The sequence below is a fragment of the Genypterus blacodes genome, unplaced genomic scaffold (genome assembly GCF_046128005.1).
Source record: "Genypterus blacodes isolate CSIRO-AG114 ecotype Tasmania unplaced genomic scaffold, CSIRO-AGI_Gbla_v1 ptg000156l_1, whole genome shotgun sequence".
In the NCBI taxonomy this organism is placed as follows: Eukaryota; Metazoa; Chordata; class Actinopteri; order Ophidiiformes; family Ophidiidae; genus Genypterus; species Genypterus blacodes.
Genome location: NW_027466957.1, coordinates 6,953,449 through 6,962,502, shown reverse-complemented (window position 1 = coordinate 6,962,502; position 9,054 = coordinate 6,953,449). Strand labels below are relative to the sequence as shown.

The following is a 9,054-nucleotide window of genomic DNA, read 5'->3' as shown; positions in this document are numbered from 1 at the left end:
CCTTTGTAATATATACACCTCCCCCCCCCCCCCCCCCCCCCCTGCAGGTTGAGTAGTTGAACTATCGCATGGAAAAGCCATGAAAAAAAAAGTGTAAATGATGAGAGCTCTGGATACTGATTGACTTTGGAGGGGAAGCAGAGAGGAAAATGTCATTCATAAAGCAGAGATGCTCCCAAGATATTACTTTTGACGTCTCTGTCTCTCTCCTCTGGCATATTACACACACACACGCGCACACACACACACACACATCTTCTCACAACTTCTTCATATACACTCAAACCCACTGGGGATGGTGTGTGGAGCCATAAGGAAGACAGAAAGTGCCAGTCTTGTCGTAGCTTCCGACATGTTGCCACTAGGGGGCGGTGATGAGCTTCTTGCTTGACAGGCAGGAGCACTCTGAAGGGGAAAAGCTAGTGCAAACAGACCTGCATTAATAAATCTCCAGTCAGAATGAGGGAGACTGAATCATAGTTTGATCACAGCATGCAACTCATTCTGTATAAAATCACCTTTAGTGTGCAGCAAGTTGCTATATTAATTCCTCCAAAAGCGAGTCAACAGTACTTAATGTATAGGAGACGTGCAAGTGCCACACTCTCATGCAATCTGAGGGGGAAACAGCAGTGTAAACATGACATCTGCATGTACGGGCGGTGAGGAATGAGCTCCGCGCCGCAAAGAGACACCTGCAGCTCACGGTGCTGCTGAGTCCCGTTGTGTGCAGACTAATGGCTTCTCTCCAGGCAATCAGACAGCATGATGGATCAGTGGGAACAACCGAGGCGGGCCGGAGCTCCGCGGGGTCAGCGCAAGGACAGAGGGTTCACACACACCTCTCTCCATCACGCATACACATGCACATGCACGCACACACAATGAATGGTGATGTACCTAACCAAAACATACATGACCTGAACCCCCTCTGTGTGTGTGAGTGTGTGTGAGTGTGTGTGTGTGTGTGTGTTGGCAAAAGGAGCCGTTTTTCTGTAATTCCATCCCTTCATCCAATGAGGATAAATCTCTCAGAATCGTCAGTATTATATGTAATTTCCATATAAATTAGCTTCATTAAAAGGGGAGTACTTTCTTATTTAACGAAGCTCATTTGAAATTCTGTATTTAATAAGACATGTAATCCCAGACTTGCAGACTAATAGCCAACAATTAGTAAGGACTGGGGCCTCTGTGTGTGTATATGTGTGTCCCTTTGTGCGTCTGCATTTGAGTGTGTGTTTCTGTGCGTAATCTCTTGGAATTACTGTCCTGCTTCAGCATTATTTTTCATTGATTGTCCGAAATGAACCAAATTGGCCAGCAGCTGCTTCTTCCCCTTCTGGTTTACGGTCAGATCTGAAGACCCTTAGGCTATTTGTGAGCATGCAGACGTGAGGGAAGTGTGTGTGTGTGTGTGTGTGTGTGTGTGTGTGTGTGTGTGTGTGTGTGTGTGTGTGTGTGTGTGTGTGTGTGTGTGTGTGTGTGTGTGTGTGAGGTGAGCAACCGAGCAGGTGTGGATCCGATGAAGGACAGAGTGTGAAGATGGGGTGGAAACATCTGGAGGGGATCAGAGACGCAGGGTGGAAACCAGACGGTGTTATGATTTACAGTAGAAGCAAGTGAAGCCTGCATGGTGACGGAGGAGTCAGCGAATGCAACATAAGGGTGCGATCCTTGATGGATAATGTTTAAAATGTAGACAGAAAAAAGAGGATATAGAGAATCTATATCAATGAAATCAAATGAATAAGGGAGAGGAAGGAGAACATGAAAATATTGACAAAACTGAAATAGAAGAAATTTGGAAATAAAACTACTTTACTGTATCAATTCTGTGAAAATCTAATATTTTTCAGGGCTCTTACACTAAGTCAGTCATTGTCAGCCATTGGTGCTGTGTAACATTATGAAGTCAAACAGAAACCATAGTTACAGTGTGTGTATCTGGGGTCGCGTTTGCCTCCAGAAGCATTCATACTGATCACACAAATCAAGAAAAAATGACCAATCGCAGACAGTGTGTGATGCTCATTTGTGTACACTGTGTGTGTGTGTGTGTGTGTGTGTGTGTGTCTTATGCATGCAGCTGGAGACTGACAAAATGTGCATCTGGAGCATGAATCCTTACGCACCTACATACATGTGCAGGGCATTCACACACGGGTCTCAGCAGCTGCAACAGCTGACGGAAGCACGAGCAGGGAGGTCACATGTGTTTGCAATGTCTCCTGCCCTTCATCACTGCCTGAACTCCCCCCCGTCACACTTAGCATGCAGGTGAATGGAGTATCCCTAGCGCATACTCCCCTCCCTTTTACTCCTCCATTTCTGAGGGTTTTGTTTATCCAGACGGCAACTTTATCGTCCCTTGAGGCTTTTAAGCCAATGACTCTACAACTGCCCTCGTTTTTCCCTTTATCTGTTCTATCATGTTGTATTGATTTTGCATTGGATGATGCTGAGGCAGGTTTCACAAACAGCGATGGAGGCAGATGGTAATGGCTGTTTGGAATGAGGAGCCCATATGCTGAATTTATTCAATGTCTGACAAACTGATTGTGTCCGACAGCTTCACCTTTAACCTTTCATTCTGGATGTGGTGCCTAAATATGGCAGCGATTTCTGTTTTGGTGACCTTCGACTTCGCGCATATCCATCAACTTCCAAGAATGGACCGACAGAGGAAAATAGTAATTTAGGTGGACCATTTAAAAACACATTTATTCAGGTTGTAAATGATGGACTGTATTTCTCTCTCTCTCTCTCTCTCTCTCTCTCTCCCCCTCTCTATCTATCTGCATTTCAGCTGCCGATTCCACCCCCTACTAACATCTAAGTCTCCCATTTGTGCATGCATCTGTGTGTATGTGTGTGCGGGTGTGTGCGGGTGTGTGTGTGTGTGTTGTTCGCTGTTCCACTACCCTCCTGAAGCCTCATTCCTACCTGTTTGGAATGTTAAACATCTCTCCTGTTCCTCTCACCTTCCCACAACTCTCTCTGCAGTCCCCTAAATTCTCACTGAAGTACTGCTTCCACCACATCCAGTTCTGTAGTAAACAAGTCATGGCCGTCTTTTGTCCTCTAAACATCAAAGTGTTTGACGATATTAGTTAAACAATGTGGAGGAATCAGAGTGTGGAAACATATGGAGACGTTGTGACAAGCTGCTAACAGATGTGATTCTTGTACACGTGATTCTATTAAGCATGTGTGTTCACCTTGCATTACATTCTCCTGCCATTTCCACTTTGTTTCAGCCTCAGGCAAAATTGTGATATTTTCCAAATCACGGACAATAACTACCACAGTTGTGTGTTTCGAAATACTGTGAAACGTCAACCTGAAGGTGCCCATGTTGGAACAACTCCCAAAAGGGTTACGCTATGTGGAACATGGCAGGTAAACTTACTCCAAAATGCAATGTGTGATAGATAGATAGATAGATAGATAGATAGATAGAAAGATAGATAGATAGATAGCTAGATAGATAGATAGATAGATAGATAGATAGATAGATAGATAGATAGATAGATAGATAGATAGATAGATAGATAGGCTCCAAGTGTGTTCTAGGAGAGACAGTGTGTTAAATAAGAAGTATAGATCGCCTGGTTCGCATCACCTTTGTGCCGTTAGTGCTCCTTTTGCATGATGAATGATTTGCCTAACCCCTGAGGTTTACGGCTATATGCTCTCCACAGTCTCTTACACTCTTTCTCCTTCTTATAGGCACTTTCTGGGCCACTCTGTTGCAGCTCTGCCTTACTTCTCCGTTCACTGTGTTCCTTCAAGCCGTGACATTTCCTCTCCTCCTCCATCACACTGACAACTCCGCACACTCCCTCTCTCGCATCATTCTACTTTGTGCTTCTTGAACAACTAAAGGTTTTCTCAGCTACCTTTCACTTCAACCAATAGGCATCATTTATCATTACCCATGAGCTTGTCTTTTCATCTTCTGAAACTGCCTTTAACTGAACTCCACTATCTCATCATCTCGTCTCACTTTTCTAACACCTTCCTCTTCTCATTCTCACTGTCATTGACACAACCAAAGCCGTACTCATGTGTTTTTGGTGTGTGTGTGTGTCTGTCTGTCTATGCCCCTGTCTGCCTGGTATCACCATGGTGACAGATTTGGTGCTATCTGTGCCTGCCTGGTGTGTCTTTGCAGCAGTCAGGGTGCTGTACTGACGTGTCCCGGTTCATAGGCCACACGGCCGTGATGTCACAGCTGCCTGACAACCCCGCCAGCTCACATATGGAGCCCACATATGGGCCTCATCTATAACAGATAGGTGTCCTGAAGGAGCTGGAGCCCCTCCAGTTAAAAAACCTCATTTCACTGAGGACCTGTTCCCGCAAAAAGAAAAGGCTACAGGAAACGCAGCAACCTCTCAGTGATTGTGTGTCGGCAGCCTTTTCTTAAAACTCATAATCTACACAGCTGAGGAGAAAAGGAGACAGCTGAGCACCTGAATGACACTCTTACTGGCTAAATGTCCCCATAATAAAAATTCACTTGGTAGCAGTATACTGCCATTTTCTTCTTCTTCATCTGTGTATTTCAATTAAAAGTATAAATTTACATGTATTTTACAATCAATGCTTATTGCTATTTGACTGCAACAATAAGTAGTGTTGAATAATTCTGTATTCGCAGTAACATAACTGAAACCAATGTAGTGTAATGTTACTTGTCCACGCCCCTTAAGTGTTATTAATAGAATAGAGATTAATAGAGGTATTGAGACATTAATTAGGACAGAACAATATGACGAAAACATGTTTTATGAAGGACTCACTAGGCGTCCCTGTCCATCTTCTTGTACATCCATATTTTTTTATTTTATTAAAAATAATTGAAATATTGTGATGATGTTATATTGTAATGGCAACAGCAGAGAAATGAGTCAATCCATATAGCTATTAGGACAAATAAACAGGACAATGGGGCTATGCTATAAGCTGATTATAATGGGGTCATTACGGATTTTGAATTTGTTCCAGCAAATTTTTAATTTAAAGTGATGAAACAAATCCAATCTTCCTAGAATATAGACATCACGGGCATATTATAATCTATTACTCGACAGGCGTTTTAATATGCTCTCAAGTTCATGCTGCCACTTTTGCGCCACCAACTCTGCTTAATCGGATTCTTTTGCGAAATGAAAATGTGTAAATAGCACTTTTCTCTCCCAGCAAACAAACAAACGAAACAACCAGTGTTTACTTTAGGTTGCGTCCTCCGGTTAAGTGAAAATAAACACCGCGGAATCTCTCTGGGCTCCGGTATCGTCGCTGACATCCGTCTGCTGGCTGCGAGACAGACCTTGCCTGCTCCTCCTCCCCCTCCTCCGCCTCCTCCCCCTGCTGGAGGATCTTTGTAGTCCATATCCGGGTTGGAAGCAGCTACCGGAAGCGCTGCCTTCCACCTTATGAAACGACATTACCCAGAGTCCCACGCGCCGCCCAACTTACAGAACTGGCTTCTTTGGGCTTCGGGAGTGTTTCCCATTTAAACAAACAGTGTTGAAGATGGCGGAGAGTTAATGGTGTAAAGAAGACATTATCGATCCGGCACAGCGATACATTAAAGGGTAAGTCTGCCTTGCATGGTTGACAGCGATGTGCTACACTTAATTTAATCCGACTTTCGCGTTTGCTTTGCATTTGTATTTATATATGACGGACGTGGACTGACATGGGTTCCCAGCGGCAGTGCACATAATATTGGCATCAGTGCGATACGGAGGGCACAGTGCGCGGTCATGTACGTGACAGCGAGGATCTACTGACCCGATCGTTCACCACGACCAAGTACAGGCTGCCTTTCTTTATAAATGTGTGTGTGCAGCGAAACGGAATGATTTGAACTTACTTCCCGGTAATGCAAGCTCGATCTGTCTACCCACACACACACATACACATTACGTACACATTACGTACACATACACTTGCTGTTGGATTACAAAAGTATTTCCAATAGATTTATCGAGAAGTTTGAGCAAAGCACACACACACACACGCGCACACACACACACACAAACACACACTTTACACACACATGCACACGCTGTTACTCCTCAAACAGGCTGCTTGTTTATTTTTTTTCTGGTTTTGCAGCAGATCCGCGATACAGGAAACCGCGTTAGTGCAACACAGCTGAGACTGACATGAGGAATTTGAACTGAAATGTTGGTCGATATTTGCATCAGTCAAACACGCAAACGTCTTCGGCCGGGCAATGCGCATCCGAAACAGGCTGTTGGTTGTATATTTAACGCCGCTTGTTCCGTTAAGAAGCCGCCTGTGATGCAGACGGTGCCGCCTGCCTGTCAGTGAGCAGCGGGGTGTCGAACCGTAAACGTGGAATGACTGTACTGTACTCTACACTGTATGTGTGTACGAGTGTGCACTGAATGAGGCATTGAAGGACTGCAAAGGTGCTGTGTGTGTGCGCGCGTGTGTCTGTGTTTCCTGAAAGCAAGTTGTCATGTCTCCATAGCCCCCTGCATGTCTGCTTCATCCTCATTGTGTTTGGATAGATATGTGCAGGAGGCAGCAAGGTGGACCAGACAGTGTCCAGTAACCCCAAGGTGTGTGTGTGTGTGTGTGTGTGTGTGTGTTCTTCAAGAGGCAGTGTGTCCTTGAGTGTGACACCAATGCCTAATAGGATATCTGCTCTCTCTCTCTCTCTCTCTCTCTCTCTCTCTCTCTCTCTCTCTCTCTCTCTCTCTCTCTCTCTCTCTCTCAATAGCTGTAATTGCAAACTTCTCTTCAGTGTGTGTAAACAGAAGTTGAATGGAAAGTGGTGCAGCCAGTTGTTGTGTGTGTGGAAAGTGCAGTGTGTGTTCGTGTGTGTGTGGTGTCGGGCTGGAGGTTGAGTTAATTATATTGGAAAAGTCACTGTTTAAATTTAGCTCCGTTTGCAGCTTTGTTCACGGGTGAACTGGCTGTCTGTTGCTCAAGTGGAGGGGTGTGGCCGCCAGGAGCCCACTTCTCCTTCCACAGCACCCCGCGCCTGACAGATTTACAGGCAGCCTTCACACACGTGCACACACACACACACACACATGCGCGCGCCCACAACCCACTTCATGCTCACTCGCTGAGGGAACAAGCAGGGACGTAGGGAAGCTGCTAAGGGGCTGGTGGGCACCCATGAGGGGGGCCGTGCTACACCGATGGCGGGATGAACGTGCGGACACGGAGGAGGAGAAGGAGAAGGAAGGGTGACAGTGATGCATGATGTTTGCTTGAATGGCAAAAGGGCACAGAGGTTAGCAGGGGATGCTGGTGACTGGGTCACGAGCTGGTGGGAGGGGTGGGGCAGGGCTCAGGAGGCGGAGCGGGAGGACAGCAGGACCTCACACACAAGCACGGGGGGGGGGGAAGAAGTAAACGCCGACTGTGTGAACCCTTGAGGGGAGGAGCTCAGGTGGAGCCTTGCGCAGGAATTCTACCTGGCATTTTTTGTCTTTGTGTCCTTCCTGGTCCTTTGTCGCTCCCTCAATAACGCCACTCCATCACCTCAACCCTTTTCTGGCCCCTTAGGTTTGCTTTCCTCGAATCAGGAAGCGCCTGACGCCACTGAGGCCGCTCGCGTTGCCCTTGCTTTCTCTTTGTATCTCCTCTGTCGGACTGTTTCGCTGCCTGTCTTCGTTTTCTCTTTGTGGTATGTGTGTGTGTCGATGTCCCCTGCCTCCCCCTCAGCTGCACTGTGGTGAGCTGAACTGTTGTGCTGTTGTTGTTGGGGGCCCCTCTCCCATGTGTCAGGATGTGTTAAGTAGGAATTAATCTTCTGCAGCTCTCATTGATTTGGATCTGTGGAGGAGGGGAGCGATAGAGAGGCTTCCTTTCTCGTCTCACTCATTTTTGTCTTCCTGTCTCTTACTCGGGCTTCTCCAATCCAATAATGACGGTCGCCGCATTCGACTCAGTCTGAATGGTTTTTGTCTTAGAAACCTTAGGAGGGTGAATACTACACTGGAACAGAACTCTTAAGTTGACTCTTGTAGTTTTGCAAAAGATCAAGTCAATATTTGCCAACATTCACGGATCAACTTCCCAAGCCAGAGGCTACAGAGGCAGCAGCAGCTCGGTGTATAAAGTTATCAAGAGACATGTTTGGCCGCCGCTCCCCTGACAATGAGTCGGAGGTAGAGGGTAAGAGGGGGATCTATGTCTTGGCCTCAGTTTTGACACCAACGTGATCTCTGCTCTATTGTGCAGCGAACAGCCGAAAACCAAAAGCACATTGAAACATCTCATTCAACAAAACATATGGGTTTAGCTTTCATGACTCAAGAAGCCACTTTCCACTTCACTGTGAATGGAAAAACCTTCGCCAAACCCCCTCAAGGCTCTAAGTGTTTAAGTTTAGAGATGTTCTCAACTTGGCAGATTGTTCCTGCCAGTGTTACCTTAAATACCTGTTGATCATCCTTCAGGGCACGTTAAGTGTGTGTGTGTACGTGTGAGTGTGTGTCTGTGTGTTTACGGAGATCAGTTACTGACATCACACCCAAGCTACGATTGATGTTGTTGTTGGACATGGAACATTGGCATAACTCAGATTGACGCCGCTCACAATATCACAGTTTCCCAAAATCCAAGCAAGCGGCAATAAAAAAAATGGCAAAATGCAACTGTAAAAGAGCAACAAGACTTCGGTCGTTTCGGCACAGAAGACGCCGCAAGAACCCGAGACAAACCCCTCTGTCTGCTGAGACTGATGATATTTCCACAACTAAAGGGGAATTGACTCATTTCCAATTTATCAATGATGAACAGGCACAGAGAAACCATTTAAGTAGTAACCAAACTGTTATTAAGACCGGAGACCATTGACTAAAAAGCATTTGCATTTTTATTGGTTTGTGCAATTTGAGGAAAAGAGACAGGGAGAGAAAGCCAAAAGAAATTATTAAAGGAAACACTTTCATGAGAGAAATGTCCCCTAAAAATTAAATTGCAGGGGGGGGGGGACAGGGGGGAAGGACGGTGTTCTTCATAAACGGAGGCAGCAGAGTGGATTTTGCCTCC

The 9,054-nt window shown here is 45.8% G+C and overlaps 1 protein-coding gene across 1 annotated transcript in view; it reads left to right on the top strand.

Annotated features, from left to right (window-relative positions):
* Nucleotides 1–5,504: 5,504 nt before the first annotated feature.
* LOC143013011 (nuclear receptor coactivator 3-like) overlaps nucleotides 5,505–9,054 on the top strand; it is a 43,531-nt gene continuing 39,981 nt past the window's right edge. Inside the window, exon 1 of the mRNA XM_076166420.1 lies at nucleotides 5,505–5,606. The gene's annotated coding sequence lies outside the window, so the exon portion shown is untranslated. The remainder of the gene's footprint in view (nucleotides 5,607–9,054) is intronic.